This window comes from Rhinolophus sinicus, chromosome 16 (assembly GCF_057876585.1).
Source record: "Rhinolophus sinicus isolate RSI-liver-muscle chromosome 16, RSI-T2T, whole genome shotgun sequence".
Lineage (NCBI taxonomy): Eukaryota > Metazoa > Chordata > Mammalia > Chiroptera > Rhinolophidae > Rhinolophus > Rhinolophus sinicus.
Window position 1 is genome coordinate 48,652,783 of NC_142516.1, and position 21,403 is coordinate 48,674,185.

General features: G+C 40.5%; 1 protein-coding gene across 4 annotated transcripts in view; it reads left to right on the forward strand.

Annotated features, from left to right (window-relative positions):
- The window catches only part of DOCK8 (dedicator of cytokinesis 8), a 193,513-nt gene that overhangs the window by 92,862 nt on the left and 79,248 nt on the right, over positions 1-21,403 (forward strand). The gene's annotated exons all lie outside the window — the stretch shown is intronic.

Consider the following 21,403-nt stretch of genomic DNA (forward strand, 5'->3'; position numbering starts at 1 on the left):
CCATTTTCTATTGGTAGATATTATGTGTGTTTTTTTTCCGGTTTGGGGATCTTACAAATACTGTGCAGTGAGAATTTTTGTCTTTGTTTCTCTGTGCACATGTATGAAAGTTTTCTGAAGAAATATGCCCCAAAGTGAAATTACTGGATAACAAGTAATATACATTTTAAGTTTTATTCATACTGCCACTTTTTCCCCAAATTGTACCAGTTTGCAATCATGCCAGCAGTGTAAGAAAGTTTTGATTCCCCCAGATCCTCACCCACACTTTCTGTTATGATTGATGTGTATGTGGGATTGAAATGCAAAGAATTTCAGAACCCACCTAATCCAAACACACCCACCCCCACATTTCCAGATACACAGAATTGAGGCCCAGACAGAGTGAGTGGTTCATTGAGGTCAAAAATGACAGTGAGAAATACAACAACCGTCCACACAATTAGAAATGGACCTCTTCCTTTCAGTGTTGAAGTACAAACATCCTTCCCCCATTTAATCCTTTCGGAAGCAGCTCTTCATTTCCTATCCTCATTCCTTAAATACAAACTCAGCCCACATCCCCCTCCTGGATAAATAAGCATTCCTAGGATGCAGTCGTTTCAGTTCTCCATTCCCTAGAGGGAGATGAAGCCATGAAAATGCTTGCTTATGAATGTTGTGTTTGTATCTTTTTAGAAACAAAAGATTCCTATCTTATAAATGGAAAAAAAAATGCTCGTGGCATTGGAATAAACTTACACCAAATGAATTCAGTAATTATTCAACTTCCCCTCAGCATTTAATCACCCATGGGAGGCATTTACAAGTCTTGCTACTCCTTGCTACAAACATTACCCTTAATTACATCACAGTGGGACTCAGAATGCCTTAGTGCACCAAATGACTCAGAAATGTAGACATGCTAAGGCGAACAAGTCTAGGAGGATTACTATGGACCCAACTTGGCTTCATGAGAAACGGACCCACAAATGCAAAGTGAATATTCCTTAGTTATTGTATACGTTGTAGAAATGCCAAGGCCACCCCCATTAAAACCAGGTCTCTACGCTTGGGAATGATAGAAAACACTTCCCTCCAAGTTTGGTCATAACACCTTCTCTTGGCTCCCAGCCCACCATATTTTATACCTTGTTTAAGGATCAAGAGTTATAGTGAACTTGGTACAGAATCTTACCATGTGAAAAATTTTACGGAGTTTAGAGAGCATCTTGTCTGAATCTCCTGTGCTGTTGTTAAATCTTCAGGATTTCTTCTCCAGTCCTCCTGTGCTTTATAGTGCTTTTGATTAGGTTGGTCTTGACAGTAACCCAGTCTAGACAAATTCTTCCTCTTCCTACACCTCCACTCCCATTTCACAGAATGGAAATGGAAGACTCAAGTCAGGTCTGAACCCCAGGTCAAATTGGTGGGTTGACTAATTGCCTTTGGTGACCTAGTCTTCTCATTTCTGTCAGTTTTCCCTTCTTTTTATTCTGTGCTATCTCTCTGTACCCCAAAAAACTTATAACCTCATGGCTTTTCTTTTTTAAATAAAAGTTTATTGGGGTGACACCTCATGGCTTTTCTATCCCCTTCCCCCAACCAAAGTTTCTTCAAGCAAAGGTCTTTTAATTTATCTACGTCATAGTATCAGTAACAGGTATGGCCTAAAGTCCTTTCTCTCCCAAGAGTATTATTTCAGTGGGGACACAGTTCCTATTTTGTTCAGAAAAGTTTTCCTTTGACTTAGTTGAATTCTGGACATCATTCTAAGGGGTTGGCATGGGGTAACTTTCCCTGTTGACATTTCTATTTCCATGACTCTAATCCTGGTCACAGCTGTATCCCTTTAAGGAAATCAAACAAATGAAGATTAAGATTTACAAAGCAGGTAAATTCAGGGATAATTCTTTGATAGAAGATCCACCTAATGAAATTGAAACATGGTTTGACTTAAAAAAATTTGACCCACCCAGAACTTATGGAGAACATACCTATTGGGCCAAGGAAGGGATACCTATAGTGACAACGCCAGGATTTGAATTTTAAATTTGTGTACCTGTAACATAAACTGTAGAGTTCCCTTGGGTGGAGGAAACTATTCCATGGATCTATGGCAGATGTCGTCTGGCCTTGAGTGTGAGTGTGGCCAGAGTCACACATTACAGGATTCTAATATGAGTGAGGTTTCTAACACCGTATTAGTAGAATTCAGGTTACTTGTATCTCTCTTAAAGGAGCAGCTGCCATGGAACCTCAAATAAAATGGGCTTGGGACCAGCTGAAATTGCCTTCCTGCCCTCGGTCTCCCCCTCCTTCCACCTCATCAGGTGCCTCCTCTGACTGCCCTACCTCTTCTGGTGCCCTTGGTCAGGGTCACCATCATGTATCACAACGGGCACCATTCACAGTGTACTCTGTGGATGCTCTCCCTGGTGCCGGTGCCTTATTCAAATTGCTTTAAGGGCCAATCTAGGTCATTTACAGGAGAACTGTGCTGGGCCCCAGAAATATCCCCACGAGCCAAAGAGAGTTAGTCACTAATAAAACAACACCCTCTCTGAGGGAGGAGGTGAACTTCTAGAACCCTCCGTGCTAGTCCCAGGAATGGCCAATGTTTCCCAAACCAGGGGCTTTGGCCTTCTGCAGTGCCATGTGCAACTTGCATGGGCTAGAGGCGTGAAACCGGACCAGTGTTCCCTGAAACAGACCCAGGCATGAGCTTTTGCAAAATCTCAAGCACAAGGACAGTAATTCTGAAAGCAGAGCAGAACAACTGGAAAAATTAGGTTGATACACAGGATTACCCAAACCTGAGTTTGGCATTCCTTTCTCCACACCCAGATTAAGAAAACACTCGTTGTGAACCTGGGAACATGTTTGGACCAACTCCTGGCTTATTTTTCATGTGGCCTAGCAGCTGGTAATGGAGACGCCAGCTGCCTTTTGGTGGGGGCAGAATGAAAACAGCACGGGCTGGGCCAAGGCCTAGCAAGACCTCGAGGGGCATTTTATCTTGCGGTTGCCACGGGGGCACGTGCGAGATCACAGGCGCCGAGGTTGTAATGACCTTGTTAAGCTCCTTGCCATCCCCTTCACTGGTGATTACATTAGGGAAAGTGCGTTTCCATCTCTCACCCCAACCCCTGAGAGCCTCGGAGGTCTTTCTATCCAATTATCAGACTTGCTGTGAAGGACTATGCTTGCTGAGAACAAGCCTATCACTTAGAACAGGACTTCTTTGATGGATAACTAGCTGTTTTCAGGCCTCCTCCTACTCAGCTCTATGTTCTCAGACCAGACGTCTTCATTCTGAAAAGTTCACCTGCTATCTGGTCTAACGGAGGTAGGTGCCTCCCATTCAGAGTTTTGAGAACTGCTGCCAGACTTGCATCCTACAGGGGCAAAACGAATGGCATAGAATGAATGAATGCCTGTAAATTATAATTGAGTGAATAGGATTTCTAAGGAAAGGAATGAACCAGAAATAATTCTGGATACGGTGGTTAGGAAGGAGTTTGGGCAGACGGAATGGAAGCTGTCCTTGAGAGGGAGTTTATTTTGTCCAGGGAAATGGACTCCCAATCTGAGTCCAGTTGGTTGTATGTCCACACTGGTTCTTCTCACTGCTGTGAGTGAGGGGGTGGGGTGGAGTGAGGGTGTTTGTGCCTCAGAGTCCATTGTGGAACTTTATAAAAAGACAAGTGCCCAGCTGAAGGACTTACCTACCTAGAGACTCCCATTCAGGAGGTCTGGGTTGGGGCACTGGGGGTCTGACGTCCTCATTTAAGAATGAAAGCTTCCCCGTCCCTTTCATGGAGATCCTTTCCATAAGTTCCCATACTCTGTGGAGCCATGGAAAGGTCCACAGTGACTTCAGCCACTGGAAACTCAGGGGACAGGGCCATGCAACTTCATCCACCCCCCTTGGGAAGCAGTCCCGCATGTGCGGGGAGATCAGGTGAGATACATTTAGCAAAGAGCAAATACTTGTCTATCAAGAATCCATAGCACAGCAGCAAACCTCACCACATGAGGACAATTTTTGATGGCGTAATGTGCCGAGGTGCTGTTAATTAATGTGCCTAGGTTACTGCTAATGATTGGTAGTTTCTGATTGACTGGCCCTGATCTACATCATCATCAAACCAAGGCCTTACAGAAATATCACAATAATAACTCCCCATTCTTATTTTGTTGTTGTTGTTCTTTGAACTTGATTTGTTTTGGATTAGATAGCCTATTCTAATGGTTCAAAATTATTAAAGTACAAAAATGCAGAGTGAAAATTCTGTCTTTCTTTCCTGACCTCCAGCCATTCAATTCTCCTCCTTGGAGACATCCTTTTTTAAAAAAATTATATATACAAATACTTGATTTTATTCATTTATTTATTCCACAACTATTACTCAGTGCTAGGCCCTTTTCTAAACACTGGAGATATGCTACTGAACAGGTAAAAGTCATGTAAATTCCACAGTTCAATCCTATTTTTGACAATTGGACACAGCCATTTTTTAAAATCAGTTTCTTGTGTATCCTTCCAGAAATAACTTAGGTACGTACCAGCCAATATAACTGCATTTTTCCTTTTATAATGCATAATTGTCACACTGCTGTGCACCTTGATTTCTCATTGAACACTGCGTTATGGGGAGTACTTTTATATGAATACATAGAAATGCTTCATGTTTTTTTTTTTTTTTTTACAGCTGCACTGAATTTCATTATATGGATGTATCATGATTTATCTAACCCTATAGTGATGAGCATCTAAGATGTTGCCAATTGTCAAAAGGATTGAACTGTGGAATTTAAGTAGCTGAAGCCCAGTCCTTGGTTTTAGTATATTTATAATAGCAAGCAGTTGCTTGTGGAACACAAGGCTTATAACAAATAAGCTTATAAACAAATATTTCATTTAGGACCAGCAGTGCGGCCCAGGCAAAATCTAATCATTTGAATTAGCCAAGTAATGGAGACACAGGCAAAGTGAATTTCTGGTCCTTGAATTATCCAGATAACTAAGTCCCTGCACTTGACTTTGCTGAGGCAAGTTTGTCTCTATAGTAAATCAGAGGCACAATCATCTCTTTCCTGATGTCCTGCTCCAAAACGCAGTTGGACTTTTTTTTCTTTTTTTTTTTCCGAGGAATGGAAAACTTCAGAAGCCAGTTACCCAAAGATTACACACCTATTTAGCAACAGTTGCAGATTTTGGAAAGCTGTCCTTGCAGTACAAGATTCAGCCACTTGAGGGCACAATTAGCTCACTTTCTATATCCAGACACAATTAGCTCTCTTTTCCATTACAAAGCAGATGGAGTGGTGATTTTATTCAAGGAAAACACATTTTAGTTTTTGCCCTTGAAGCCTGGAACCAAGAGACAAAAAAAGAAAACTGAAAGATGTTCCAGTGCCCCAAGAGATCGCTGTTGTCATTTTTCGCAAAGGATTTTCTTTTAATCTATCATCTTCTGCCTTCTCTCATTAATAAATCATGACCATAGAAATCTGGCACTTCTTTGAAAGATGTAGTACATATGAGGATTGAGATATCTATCTTGGGATGGAGAGAGAAAGTGAAATCTCATTTTGGGGGAGAGGTTCACCATACCTATTTACACATTGACCAGTCCTGACTCATAGACAAAACTAAAGAAATGTGGGTGAGGCAGTAATGAATTAGTGTTAAGGAGATTCTGTGTTCCCTAATGTCACTTATTCCACAAGTCACAATCCCACATTATACTCATTCATTTTGAGTCCACCATGCTTTATTGTTACTGCCTGTAAACAGCTGTCCTAACAAAAAATCCTGCTCTGTCCGTTTAATGCGGGTAAATGTCACTTTTTTCCATAGATCCTTTACGTGGAATTCAGCATAAAGGTTCATGAAACACCCTGTTTTTTCATAGGTTGGAAGTGTAAGGTTGGTGGGGGCAGAAGCAACAGAGAAATGGTGATGTAAGTAAGGCAAATCTAGGCTTGCATTTGATTATGGTGATGAATAGTTTGCTAGATTAGAAGGAGCCTCCTAAAATTCAAAAAGCCTTCTTTCTTTGATTTCAATGCTTTTGTTAGTTTTTTAATTATTATTTTAAAATTTGTTCTTTGAAGTGGCTTGTCTTCTGACAAGAGGGGAATTGTTTCTTCATATTTCTTTTGCCATTTGGAGGTAAAAATCTTTTCTACTCCATACCTTTTTCATCCTTAGTTCTGACTTTCCTGTGTATTTTAGAGATGCCCCAAATCAGCATTCACCTACTCCTCCCATGCAATGTTTGGCCGTCTCTAAAGCAGAGGTGTTTTAACAGCTCTCTGTTAGTGGATGTCCTGTGGTTTCAAGGCCTCAGACAGGCTGCCCTTGGCGCCTCTCAGCAGAAGGAGAACGCCCTGGGGAGAAATATTAGATGCTATCTTCCCAGGGGAAAAGTGGGTTTGGGAGGGAGCAGTGCAGCCTAGCCCCACAGCACAAGGTGAAATAGAAAGAAGTGTGAGTGGGCAAGGACTGAGTTTTGACAGTGTAATAAGGTAATTTTTTAAAAATCATGACTGATCAGTTAGATATCCTATATCTTTTATAATTTAAAAGAAAGAATTCCATTTATCCACTGGCCTGAATACCAAAAGGTTATAAAACTTGCAAACCTTGCTGTTCCACCTCATCTGTTTTATGTTCTTTGCTTGACAACCTTCACAATGTAAACTGAGATCCATGCAATGGTGGGGAAATATAAATATTATGGTTTAATAAGGATAAACGTAGAGGAACTAGACTTACTAGCTCATTTTAATGATTTTTAAAGAGATTTGTATGCCTAGGCTAAAAATGATATATTTAGCAATAAGAACATCATTTATCATTTTTTTCCTAGAGTGACAGTTTTTAAAACTAAGCCTGTGGTTCCTATTGTATCTCCTTCCTTGCTAGAGGTGACACATGTGGTGCTTACTCTCCTATTAAAGTGCAATGACTTGTGCAGGAGCTCTTCTGAGATTACCCGGATAGGTTCACAGATAGGAAGCAGACCAGTTTCTTTGTCTTATTAATAGATTTACATTTCTGTTGTGTCAAGGCACCAATTACTGTGTTTTCCCGAAAATAAGACCTAACCGGAAAATAGGCCCTAGCGTGATTTTTCCGGATGACATCCCCTGAACATAAGCCCTAATGCATCTTTTGGAGCAAAAATTAATATAAGACCCGGTCTTATTTTTGGGGAAATAGTAATATACTCAAGATGGCATGCACAAATATACCATATACTCTGTCTCACTTTTGAGGGGAAAAAAAAGAGAGCGAGACAAACTCAGAAACCCGAGAATTCTGACTCATTCTCCAGTTGAGGATTGGGTGAATTTGCCTCCCAGAGCAATTTGCCTCCCAGAGCATGGACATGGGAACTGTTCTTCAGTTAATTTTATTCTGTTCCTTTCCCCAGTGCATACCGATCTCCTGAGCTTCCTTGCACTTCCCTTCACTCCCATTTTTCAAAAGGAGAACTTGGCCTCCCCTCATCCCACCTGTGCTCCTCCGGCTGGGCTCACCTGAAACTCAGAGTCCTATTCTCTCTTGCTCTTCTTGCGGCATTGCCTCTACATCTCCTGGTTTCAAATCCTTTTACTTCACAGGAGTGAGCTGAATGCCGCCAATGCACACACCACCCAGGACATTAGCTGCTACTGGAATTCTTTCCTAACATCAATGAGATCTTCATACTGGGGAGAGGAAGAGGGATGGGAGATGATTCATTTACCTTGGGCAGGTTTTCTCTCACTCACATAACCACCCAACCCATGGGTGAAGGACTTGATTGATGGCTGCTGCAGCTTTTGTAGAGAACAAACATCACATTAGTGGTCTGTCCTTACTGCGGGAAGAAACAAAATGATAACATGGTCCCCAAACCCCCTCCCTACAATATTTTAACACCAGTGCAGTTTCGTTTAGACTGAACATAAAGAGCAACCTTAATGGGGAGAAATGGAGGAAGCGTTTTTACCGAAGGGGACCACTCAGCAGCTCTGTTGCCAAGGAAAAGACACAGGATCAGAGCCAGGAGGTTGAGCCTCAGTTTCTTCATTTGTAAAATGGGATAACCCTGTGATACTTGGGGAGATTAACATGAAAGTGCTTTGTGAAATGTAAAATGTTCTATACTGCACATGTGAATTGTTGTTTTTTATGTTATGTATATACCGTAGATCCCCAACCTGACTATAAACTCCTTGAGGGTAGCAGAAATTCATAGTTTCTCTCCCTTTCAAACCTGAAGCTGTTTTTCGCACGATGGAGCTCACAGAGTACGTGCTGTCTTGGTGTTGGCATGTGGAAGGGAATGAGGCTGGTTGATTATTAACCAAGTTTGCTGGTGTTTTGCTCTGGTAGGGGCTTGGTGGCACCAAAGTGCCAGCCACATTCCTGATTTCACTAGCATGCTGCAATGCTGATTATCTCATCTGCAAGGTCCTAGGAGGGCCGGGTGGCTGCCCCAATTTGCCTTATATTATCTACCTCTCACTGAGATGAAACTCGAAGTAGGTGCCCAGAAGGCATTATTCTCACGCGAAGACTTTGATGTGATCTCATCACTGAGGATGGGATTGGAGCTGGAGATACCAGTCTTTCTATCGTCTTGTTTCGAGAGTGTTAGCCCGGGTCTCGTGTAGGTCAGGAGGGCAGGCAGTGATGACCACCTTCCACCCAATCATGGCTGGAAAAGAGGCCCTGCTATTCTCTAAGGCCCCTGTAGGGGGTGCCGTTCTCACCGATGACCAAAACTCAAGTGCCAAAAGCTGTCATGGGAACTGCCCATTCCTAAATCATGGACTACTTTTGGGTAATCACATTATCGTCTTCCTTCACTGTTTTCTTTCCCTGCTCCTGGAACTCGGGCTCCATTTGACAAGTTATGTGCTTTGGAGATGGAGCAGACTCTGACTGTGATTTATAGAATCCCTTTGGTAGTCAGAGCCACTTTCACTGAGTAAGATTGAGAAAAAGGAATAAGAGGGGAACTTGGAAGAGTAGAAAGTTTGCTTCTTTATGTCCAGGTTGTTTACTCATAGGAACAGGATGGTGGCAAAGCTTTCTGGTTAAAAATGTTATGACAACCGTTCTGTGTTCAGCTATTTAACAAGAGCCAATGTTGTGCAAACCCTACCTTTTTGCACTGTACCCAGTGTATCTAACACCTATGGAGAACTTTCCCTTAAGACAGCAGGACCCCTGTGAGAATCATGGTTTGTCCAGAAATGTAGCATTTCCCTCAAAAATTATTCTATAGGCATGCCAGTACCTCCCCACGGTTCATGGGCAGGTTTGGTGGATGCTGGGTGTTTGTCTGGAGAAGGACGTGGAGGAAGACAGCAGCAGCAGAAGAAGTAATATTGGACATTGCTAAATATAAACCCCAAGGCAGGCCTGGAGCAGAGGTGAGAGGTGACACCAGACACACAGCTCTGAAGTGGCCACCTCCAAAGTTGGATGAGACTGTCTGCAACAGGCCTTCAAGCCTCCCTGTTGCTTTGAGGTGATTGACTTTTACGGAAACGGTGGCACATAGTGTGAGCACAGAATCGTCCTCCTGACCCTGATCCCACCGTGTTACCCTTGGGCGGAGGGAAGCACAGGAGCCTAGGGAGAAATACCCTTCCTTTATGCCATCTCTAATGTCTTGTCTCAGAGTTGCATTGAAACTAAACCAAACTCTAGTATGAAAACCCAGACCAGCAGCCAACAAAGTGCTGACTCTGTGTTTCTAGGTCAGGGAGAAGTGAAGATTATAACAACGATTGTTACTCAGCGCTCCCAGTTGTCTGGGGTTGGGCACAGCCCCCTTGTAGACTTGTCACACTGGTGTGGGTATGGGCAGTGAGAACGCTTCCCCTCTCCTTCCTCACCCTCTGTCATGGAGCAGGATACCTTTCCTTTGAAAATCTTGCACATCTAGCAATACTGGTCACCTATGAATGACACTGATGCTTCACCTAATCAATGTAATGAGCCACTACCATATGCCAGGCACAGCGCTTGAAAGAGACAGAGAAGTGACTGCCTCCCTTTGGAGGCAAACTCCAGTCTCCGAAGAGAAACCAGAACCACTCAGAACCACAATGATCCACAGAAAGACATAATGCAACCTTGTCCTGCAGCAACCTTGGGATCGTTGCAAGTTCTCCCACCTCCAAAACCCAGACAAGACTTCTCTCTCATCAGGTACCCAAAGCAGGTATATGTTTTGAGAGAGAGTTGGGGCATCTGGACAATTTATTTCTTAGTAGACTTACTGTTTCCTGCAAGTCCTATTCTTTCTTCTCCCACCCAAACCAAGGCACCTGACAATATTAAAACATCAGGAATAATCAAATAAGCATTTTAAGGAATAGTATTGATTTTATTCATTGACAGTTTTGTTGTTGTTTGTGTGTGTGTGTGTGTGTGTGTGTGTGTGTGTGTGTGTGTGTTTGGATGGGTAGTGGACTAGTAAAGGCTCTGCTCCAAACCAAAAGAAAAAAAGTCAGCAACAGCAAAAATTGGAAATTTTCTGGTATGTGTATGTGTTTTTGTCAGCTGGCAGATTTGTTTTAGGAAACTATTTGCAAAGCCGGGGGAAAAATGTGCTCCCTCTGTCCCTTAATAAAAGAACATGCAGGTTAGTTCATGTTAGTCATACACGTGACAGTGCTGGCTGGTGGTCTCTTAAAAAATGCAGGCCAGTCCGGATTGAAATGGTGTCTTTAAACTTGAATTTTAGGTCTCTTGCTAGGCCAAGTATTGACATATTTGTTTTGTGTTCACTTGGGGGAGGCTTTCATTAAAAATGCGTTGTTTTAGGGGAAATAGCACAAAGGATGTTTGTGCTAGGTACTTTTTAGCATTTTTATTACTTTTATCTGACCTTTCACCGTCTCTTTAAGAGATAGTAAGTAATTCAGTTAATAGACTCAAAAGTAGAAAATCCCCCCAAATTACTTACTTATATTTAAAATTTTTTTCAGTTCTTATACTTGGCTGGAGATTGCATTGACTCCAAAGAGACTATTTTGATATTAAGACTATTTTTTTTCTATAGGTAGTCATTACATTGTATTTCTGGGTCCAAGAGCATATCCCTGAGATCCAGTGAAGAGGAAGAATTTTACAAGTTAAAGCCATTGTTTCGAGAAATTGCATGTTCAAATATCACGGAATGCCTACCAAATGCTTTTTTAAGTGCATGTACTTGTATTAGTTATCTATGGCTATGTAACGAAAGACTTGGCAGCTGAAAACAACAAACAGTTATTATCTCACAGTTTATGTGGGTTATCCAGGTGCAGCTTGAAGGCCACGGCCAAGGTGTCAGCCAAGGCTGTGATCACCCCAAGGGCCCCTAGGGGGACGTTTGCTCCCAACTCACTCATGTGGCTGCTGACAGGATTCAGGGCCTATAGGACTGTTGGCTTAAGGGCCTCTCTAGTTGTTGGCCAGAGACCTCCTTGAACCCCTGGCTGTATTGGTCTCTCCATGGGGCTGCTCACAACGGGGAAATTGGCTTCTTCAGAATAAGCGAGGGGCGGGGGAGGGAGAAGATAGAAACCAGAAATTTTTTTTTTTTTTCCCACCTAATGCCAAAAGTGACATTCTGTCACTTTTACTGTTTTCTGTTGGTTAGAAACAAGTCACGAGGTGGAGCCCTCACTAAGGGTGGGGATTACACTGGGCAAGAATGCCATCAGGCAGTTGGTTATTGGGGGCCTATTAGAAGCTGCTACCACAGTTTTTAACTGAGCTACAAAAAGGTGGGGTGCTCCAGCTGTATGAATTTGAAGGAGTATGGGGAGGTAGGAGGCTGAGAACAAGGCTCATTACAGAGAGTTCAACAGCTGGTGTATTTCTAGGACAGCTGTAGTACTTCTCTCCCTAATAGAAAAATAACTGCTTCTTGAGAGATCCTCAATGGTGAGAAGTGAGCCTACACCTGCCCCTCACTAACTCACACCCCGAAGAAACAAGTCTACACTGTAGGGGGAAATTATTTTGTTTTCCACCTAGGTTAGAGCAGATTTCCCAAGTTTTCTTAGATTCAAAGTAGTAGGGAAAACCCCTAAGGAATGGGGTCATTTATCCCCTTGCTCAGCACCCCAGCACCTTATCTGCCCCATTCCCCCCTAACACCCGACCACATACTCACTCCCTAGCATCTGTAAATACCGGGGGTGCCAAAAAATATATACACCTGACTTGTATTCATCTTTTGTTATCGGTTTATAGTCGTACTGAGTATTACAATTTTAATAGTTTCTTTTTCCTTTCTTAATATGCATATACATTTTTTTGGCACCCTCTGAAAAAATGCCTATATAAAGTCTATATAAAGTCTTCTGAGTGAAATGGAAACTGTAGGAAGGGTGAGTTTTGCAGAATCTCTGACATGTATATTGCTAAAATGGTTGTCTCTAGACTACATAATAAATGACCCAATACTCTCTCTACAGTCTTGTTATGTGAGTTGTAGTCCATGTAGAATAAAATACGTTCTTATTAAATATATTCTAGTCATTGAAAAACCCCACTGAAAATAGTGTTCTAATAAACCAGCTGGTTCTAATAAACCAAGCTAAATGTGTTTAACAACTTCTGTGCTCTCCCTAAGTGGGAATCACAAGGAACATCCAAATAGTTTAGGCCTTAAAACCACATCATGGGTTCCATGGGGATAGCTGGGAGTTGGAAGAGAAGCAATTATCCAGTGAGCCTTTTGACTATTTTTTGTCAGTTTTGGGTTTTTTAAAGTTTAAGAAAAATCGTAGGATGAAACAATTTGGATTTGGATATCTTCCCATCTCCCCTTGCTTTTTCACTCTCCTTGACACCCTAAGTTTCCAAATCTTCCCCAGAGCAGTGCCTCATGGTTAATGATTACCCTGTCCTACTTTTTATCCCCTTTCTCCACTCACGCTTACAGTCCATGCATCCAGCATCTTTGTAAGAAGGAAAGGAGCTGAGTAAACTAATTCATACTAAAATGGGAGTGAATGATACCATGTTTCCCTGAAAATAAGACCGGGTCTTATATTAATTTTTGTGCCAAAAGACACATTGGGGCTTACATTCAGGGGATGTCATCCTGAAATATCATGCTAGGGCTTATTTTCCTGTTAGGTCTTATTTTCGTGGAAACACTGTATATAAATCACTTAATATGTCAAATCTGCTAAGCAGTGTTTCAAAAGAATGTTTGGTAAAATGAATATCATAATTGGTAAAATTTCAGTTAGTTCAACAAAGTATGGTTAAAAAAAGTTTCAAGCAAGGTTGAAGATTTATTTTTTTCTCAAAGTAGTCAGTTTTCCCCAGCAGGATTCCAATATTTATTTATTTGTGATTCTTTTCCATGAGAATCTGATCCAGGTAAGACTAAGATCGTAAACATCCCAACTTTCCCTTTGAGTCTCTTGCCATTGAAAACTAGTTGGACTTTTCTTAAACAAGCAATTGGTTTTAAGGAGAGCTCAGGTGCTTTTTACCTGTTTCTGAAAGGGAACATTCTCTTTGCCCCAGCTTGTGGCCCTGCTTTATTTAACAGGAGGAATGCTGGTTTTCCAAGCCCTCACTTAAGAGGAACTTTTGTCTATCTCATAAAAAGAAGGGATGAGGATTGATGTAATAGAAAACATAATTTGCAAATATAGGAGAGGTGAGCATTTAGTTCATGTTCAAAGACAAATTGTTAGTTGTAATAATAGTTCTGTATAAAGACACCATACCTGAAGTTCAAATTGTAGTTTATCAATTGAGAAAGCATGGATTATTTTTCCCTTCAAAGTCTCTAAAAATGGTGTACTGACAAGTATTAGAGTTTGCTGGGGTTTTTTGTTTTGTGTTCCTCTCATTTGATTTTGGTTTCTGAGTGCATTTTTTTTTTTAACATAACAAGACTGTAGAGAGAGAGTAGTGGGTCATTTATTATAGTGTTTCTAAACAATTTGTTAAGATTTTGTCTCTGGCTTCTTAACTGCATTTGCTTTTTGTGGGGGCTAGGGTAGAGGTGCCCAACATTCAGAATATAGTACCAGCATTTTCAGAAAACATTGCAGCCTAGCCCACGGAGCACAGACATTACTGAGGGGCAAGTTGCTGCTTGTGGCAACACCCCCAGTACCTCCTTCTAACTTTGTGCCATTGCCCAGGGCAGGCAACCTGTGTCCACTTTGACTGGTGCCCTAGAACAGGATTCATGCTCCATTTTTCTTGCTCTGATTTCTGAAGATGGAACATTCTCTTCACCCTACATATCAGGGATTTTCTTTCCATTTCCATTTTTCACTGATTCCTTTGTGAGTTTGTGTTTTGAATCTAACCTGAAATATTAGCAACAGGAATAAACATGAATCATGGCATGAGACTATAGCAAGACAATAACAAGACAGGATATGGCAAATGTTTTCTTTTTCTGCACTTATTTGTAAATCTTCCCATTCTAAAAAGCCTCTGAGACTGCTTACAGAGATTGTAAAAGAAGATATAAAATTTCAGGGTGAAAAGACAATAAGGAGAAGGAACTAGATCAAAATCTGGGTAAGATTAATGCACAGAATATATCATAAGGTCCTTGATGGTTCTTTAAAAAGTCAGTTGCAAATTTGACTTGGAGCTTCCTAGCAGCCAAGCAAAAAACAAGGAATCACAATTAACTATAAGATTCATATGTCTGCCAAATTAAAAGCAGACCAATTCTCTTGGATCAGTGCCTTTCAAACTTGAATATGCATTTGAATCACCTTGGGTGTTGTTAAAGTACAGGTTCTGATTCAGCAGGTCAGTGATGCATCCTAACTGGCTCCCAGGTGATGCTGACGCTATTCCTCCCTGGACCATTCTTCGAGCAGCAAAGTAAGCGTGCATTTGCAAAGCATGCTTCCACTTAAAATACATGGCCATATTAGGTTTGCAGGTTTCCCAGGTAACTCCAGAACGCACCTGAGATTTCTAACTGTATTTGATCCTGCTGTATTTAAAACATCAAAACTTCTAACACTGAGGGACAGTACTCTTTCTCATCTTTTAAGTTAACTGTGTTATTTCAAACCATTTTTTAGAAATTATAGTTTGTCAATTGAACAAAGATTTAGAAAAGAGACTAAGGAGTTTCAGTCAAAATGTTAACCCTGATTTCATCTAGGCTGTGATGGTGCATTTACAGTTTATATTTTTCCTTGTAGTCGTTCTCACTTTCCCAAACTTCCTAGAATAAGACGTTTTAGAGAGAAAAAAAAAATTTCTCTCTAACTAAAAAAAAAAAATTATAGTTTGGGGAAACATCCATTAGCCCTTGTAAATAATATAAGACCATATTATAATACAGTTCTGGTGAGTCTGATTGTTGACCAAAGAAACTGTTTACTGTTGTTCTTAGCAATGGTTATGGGCACTGGGTCTAGTATTAGCTTCAAAACACCCAGGTTTGAATTGCACTGTGCCATTTGCCAGCTGTGTTACCTTGTGCGAGGTATGCAACCTCTTTGTGCCTCAGTTTTATCATCTGCCTAATGAGGCTAATACTACCTGTCATTGGCACTACTAGCTACTATTAGAATAGTGCCTGCCCATAGTCAGAATTAAATAGTGTTAGCTATTTTTACTATTACACTTAAAATAAATTTTCCTGGCAGCGAGATATGAATGCTAAATAAAATGACCTCCTCAGCTGCTCACATTGCATAAATAACCTTAAAATAATATATCTAGATTTGCAATTTTCTTTGAAATGCTTGAGTAAAAGATGCCAGATAGCTGTAAGATATTGGTGATATTAATAGCATTGAATTTCGTTCTGTTGGAATCAAAATCTGCTGCTAACAAATTACTGAAGGGAGTAAGAGCCACCAACCTTTTTCCATAGTTTTTGGACGAGGGCATCTGTTTGTGCAATTGGTTTTGTTGCACTAGCACTTCAGCGAATAGTTTATCAATTCTTTGGCTCTATCTTTGCAAAAGGGGCTAGAAAGGGACAGTTTTAAAACATAAGGAAAGGAAAAATGATTACTTTGAAATGGCCGAGATAAGTTGGGGACCTTTTTCTATATAAAGCTGTTTCAGTAATTGGATCAGGAGAGTCAGGTACTACTTTCCTAGCCCGTGTACTTCAAACCAATGCATATTGACGGTGGTCGGCTATTAAACCATCGCTGTGTCTCAAGCTATAAGAAAACTAATAAGATAGAAAAACCAATGTTTTTGGTATGTGATTCTCCCCCTCCCCAATATCTATATTCAGGATCTTTTTAAGACCTTCCTAAGCTCAAAGCATCTGACCACATGTCATTTAAAACATATTAAGATGTACCCACTTCTTCATTTGTTACATATACTATATGTATAATTTTATAACAGTCTGCAAAGTAGGGGGAAAAGATTTTCACCTGTAGGCTCACCTCAGTAGAGTTGCTGTTGACTAATGGACAAAATGTTGCATTTGGGAAGCATTTAATTTAGAATTATTAATTTTTGTTTTGAGATTTTACTTTTCATATGGGGGAGGGGGTGTCTCAGGCGTTTTTGTGGAATCCTAAAATGTTCAGGTCTTAGGCTCTGTGCTTGTCGTCCTGAGAGAAAAATGGCCCTGCTCGCAGCCCAGTCCCAGCTCAGTATGCAATCATCCAGCACTTGCAAACTTATAAGGAAATGGATTTCAGTAACTAGATATAACTAGAGCAGTGGTCCCTCAGAAAGAGCATTTTGTCATTTTCTGAGAGGCTGTGAGAGAGAGAAAGATGGGAGAGGGTGTATCAGAGAGACGCAGAAAAAAAAAAAGAGACTGAGGGAGACAGAAAGAGAGGCAGAGAGACACACACACATGCAGATTAGAGGCAGAGAGACATAGAGAGACAGAGACAGAGAGAGTGAAAGATGGAGAGAGAAACCCAGACAGATTGATGGATTCCCTAAGTAATATATAGTAAGATCCCACAGTCCTGCAGTGTTTAGAGTTGTATTTTAAAGTCCACTCAGCTGTTTTACACAATTCTGATAAGAAGATAATCTTCATTTGTGTCATATTTTGCAGTTTACAAAGCATTTATCAGATATCATAGCTTTGGAACTTAACTCCAATCTTTTTACTTGGATAGGTGAGAAAACTGACATGTCCACCTTACATTTGTGGAGCATTTTTCAGTTTTTTAAAGGACATTTCCACCCATTATCTGATCTGGTAAAGACCACTGATCCCAGGTCTTCACACTAGCCCGTCTTCCCTGTTGTAAAAGCAGCTTAAATTATGCGCATTCCTGACATTCAAAAGACAGTGGAGATACCCCGGGCCACAAAATGAGCAATTTTTTCTTTTGTTTTAAAGTGTATATTTGATATTATTACTTTGTTACAGCTTCTGTACTGAAATAGAAAGAAAACCAAAATTGACAGCAATTCCACTTCAGAATCAAGTCCACTTTTTTCACTTCCCCATATCATCTTCTAGCCCTAACCCTTCATGCGTATCCAATTTTTAAATATTTACCACCCTGCCATAGATAAAATTTTACGTTCTGAATTTTCACTCAACAGTATGCAATGAGTATAAGCCATTTGACTCACCTCAGCCTGGCTTTCAAAGAGATACATAGAAGCACCAAGGATTGTTGCACTTTGAACAACCACAATTAATACTTTGGCTCTCTTTGGGGTGTCCAAGGCCCTGTAAGTAAAATATTCTCCGAGTATAGAAAGCTACATGTTTGGCTTTATGACATGACTGAATGTTCCTTCACCCATTTCTTGAGAGTGAGTGTCATAAATATATATGTTTTCATTCAAAACCTGGTTTAGGTTGCCATTAACAACAATGGAAGATACATAAGCATTTGCATCAAATAGAGCTAATATGCACCACCCCTCTTCTTAACCGGGCTTTTTTCACAGGAGCATTAACTGCCAACTTCATGAATCTTAACCCTTGTGACCAGTTTTCCTATAGAATGGTATTTCTATTTAAAATAATAATAATAGTATTAAAAATAGCATTTTATTTCCAATGAAACAATAGTCCACTCCAATTATCAGTAATGATCCACTCACCATATGCCGTCCATCACCTTGTTAGAGAAAGCTCACCTGCCTTGAAGAACACAGTATGTCCAGCATCTTTTGCTCTGGCAGTTTTAGTTTCTCGTTAAATGTCTCTCTGTACTTTATCCCTGCAACCAACTGATGGAGGCCTTTGTTCCTCTGGGTGAGCTACTCAGCCGTCTTCCCAGTGTCGTCTTTCGTTCTCTCCTGCTGGCTGACTTGTGTTAGAAGCTCAACTAAAGAGGTATTCAAAGTGTCCAGTTGTTTAAACAGGTGGCCAGTGCGCTTTTGGCTATAGCTCACTTGCTTGCCTCTTGAGCTCCACTGCAAGCTGGAAAAGAACACTGTTGTCATCTTGGGAATAAGTGACAGACATGTCTTTCTCTTCATTTCCTTGCACTGATTAAAGAATAGGCTAAACTGAGGGGAAGCCAAACTAACGTTGTTTGCATTGTGGCTTTGAAAGATTTCAAGGTCCCTTGGGTTAACCTGTTTTCAGCAAAAGGAATACAAAAAAGCACCAAGACAGTAAAGAGCAGGAGAGTTTAGTCAACAATTTGATTTCAGAATGGCCAAATTCCACAAGTTAACCTCTAACTTCCTGGAGCAGCGCTATCACAGCAATTTATAAATAAGTGGAGAGACGGTTGCTAAATCAGTGGAAAGAATTTGGAGTTTCCAAAATAGTTTGTAATGAAGAGAATATCTGAAGTAGCTCAGGGAAGAACATTGTTGATGAATAGCAAATGTCTACGTTGTGATACATACGACTGAAGAAAACTGTCTGTATTTGGGGAGAGATGAGGTTATATTCAATGCCTTGCACATATACTGGACCTGCAGTTACTAAAGAAGCTTTCAGAATAATTTTGCCATAACAAGTGATTCCTATTTAGGTTATGGGCTAGCCTCTCAAAAATCATTAAATATAATTCTTAGGATTTTCTGTAGCTAATATGAGGCACTTAATTTACCACATATAAAATGTATGAGCCTGTTTATGAGTTTCTTAATAAATTAATTTCATCATCTGTTTTAGGCTCTATGGAATACTTACCATGCAGTCAGACCTTCCCTCCCAAGAGAAAACATTATTATTTTTTATATTCTTTTCTTTAAAAGCCTGAAGATTTAACCAAACATACCAGTTAGCATAGTCGCCCGTACGAAATATGATGATCCTTGAGAAATACATCTTCTTCAAAAAATGTTTAGACAAAGTCATTTCACCTCCCTGGGAGTCAGTTTCCTGGCCTGCAGAAAGGGATGTTGGACTAAATTCTCTTGTTCCTTCCAGCTCTGTGCTCTGTGGAAGGTGCATTCAGCGTGGGCAGGACACTGAGGGCCCCTGGTGATGGTGTTTGAACACAGGGGTCAGCAACCCCTTTGGAAGCAATGTGCAAAGTTGTTGCCCGGTGTTGGGGGACATGTGGGACAAGTCGGTGGTGCCCCTGCATTAGGATATAGGAGAGAAGTACGGTAACAACGACCTTGCTTAACCAGTCTGGCAGGGCTACCACTGTTGTGATTTACACAGACCCTTTCATCTCACTACTTCAAAGCATTTTAACAAACTGGCTCATATTTCTTCAGCGTAAAGAAAGGTTGATTGGTGTCTTTTCAATTAATGCAAAGATGAAGAAACTGGACTATATTGTAATTAAAAGGGATTCTTCCCAAAGTATAATGCATTGCTGAAGGGCAAGATACATATAAAGTGTTTATTAAAGCTTTACAATTGAAAAAAAAAAAAAAGGAAATAATCTAAATGCTTGATTTTGGAGATTAGTGTAAATAATGGCACATTCATAATATGGAATATCATGCAGCCATTAAAATCATGTTTATTAATAATATTTAGTCACACTGGGGAAATGGCCATAATTGAGCAACATTAAATAACAAAAAAAGGAAGAACGTTTTGTATATGAAAATATTTGATAAAAGTGTTTAATGTATAAAGGGAAAAAAGACTAGAAGGAAGCTTGCTAGTCTTAACAGTGAGTTTCCTCAGTGCCATGGGAGGTCAGGTGGTTGCTGGTTTATACTTTCTACTTTTCTGTACATTTCAAATATTCAAATTAAGGAACATGGATACATATACTTTCATAATCATATATTACTTTCATAATCATATGTATCTATGATAATCATATAATTATAAAAGAGAGAATGTGTGTGAGTGGAATGAACCAATTATTATAGGATGGTAGGAAAGACTTTGAGGATATGACATGTGAGCTGAAACCCAGGAGATGAGAGGGAATCAGTCGTATAAAAAACTGGGAGAAGCTCTTCTACACAGAGGGAACAGCAGGTACAAAAACCTCCAGGTGAGAATAAGTTGGGAATGTTCTAGGCCTTGAGAAAGGCCAGTGTGGGAAAGTGATGAGTGGTAAAATCAGAGAAATTGCCATATAAGGCCCATGATATGAAGTCTGGGAAACCATTGTAGGGCCTGACATAATCTACTTTACACTTTTGAAAGAGCCTTCTGACCAATATATAAGGAGTAGATTGTAAGGGGCAAGTGTAGAAGTCAAGTGATGAACTGGGAAAGCATTGCAGTGGTCCAGGTGAGAAATGATGGTGGCTCGGGCTAGATGCCTCCCAGCTTGCACACCCCAGAATTCTGTGCTAATTCTTTCATTGTGTCATAGCCTGTCATCGACTTTTCTGGGGAGGCCATCTACCCTTCACTGATATTTGAAGCTCGTTGAGTATTCTGCCCATCATCGAAATTTAATTCATTTCCTTTTACTGAAATCGTTGCCTTGCATTTATCTTCTTTTTCACCTGAATGTATGAAGCGGTCAGTACAGTTGACCATTTACAGCCAGTTATGACCCTGTTAAAAGAAAACAGCTAAAAAGAACTGGAAACAAAGACCAGCAATGAGGGGAAATATGTGTGCCAGTTGCTACTATGCCAGGGTAAGGATGCTGCAGTGTAAAAGGCGGGGTGGCATAGAGAGTTCATAGGCTACAGCAACTCAGATCTGTTTCCAGCACTGTTTCACCCCCATTCTGCCTCCAGTGAGTCACCTGCGGTTTCTATAGAGAAACTGCAGTTGAGTAAGAAGAGGAATACTATTTATTCACCTCCATGACCTTTGAACTTCCACATGCAAAGTAACGGCTCCTGTGTGTTCTTGGTAGTTGCAAGGATGGTTTTTTTCTCCTTGAATACCTGAGAGCATTCATTATTGTGCGAGATATTTCACTAGAGAATCCTTGTGCTCTGACTTTTCCTTACTTGATGTGGAATGTTCTGTAGCTGGAAAGCTCATTTCAATATTTTCTCAAGTGATTTCTCAGAATGTTACACTTGTGAAATATACCATGAAAGAATAAATCAATGAAATGA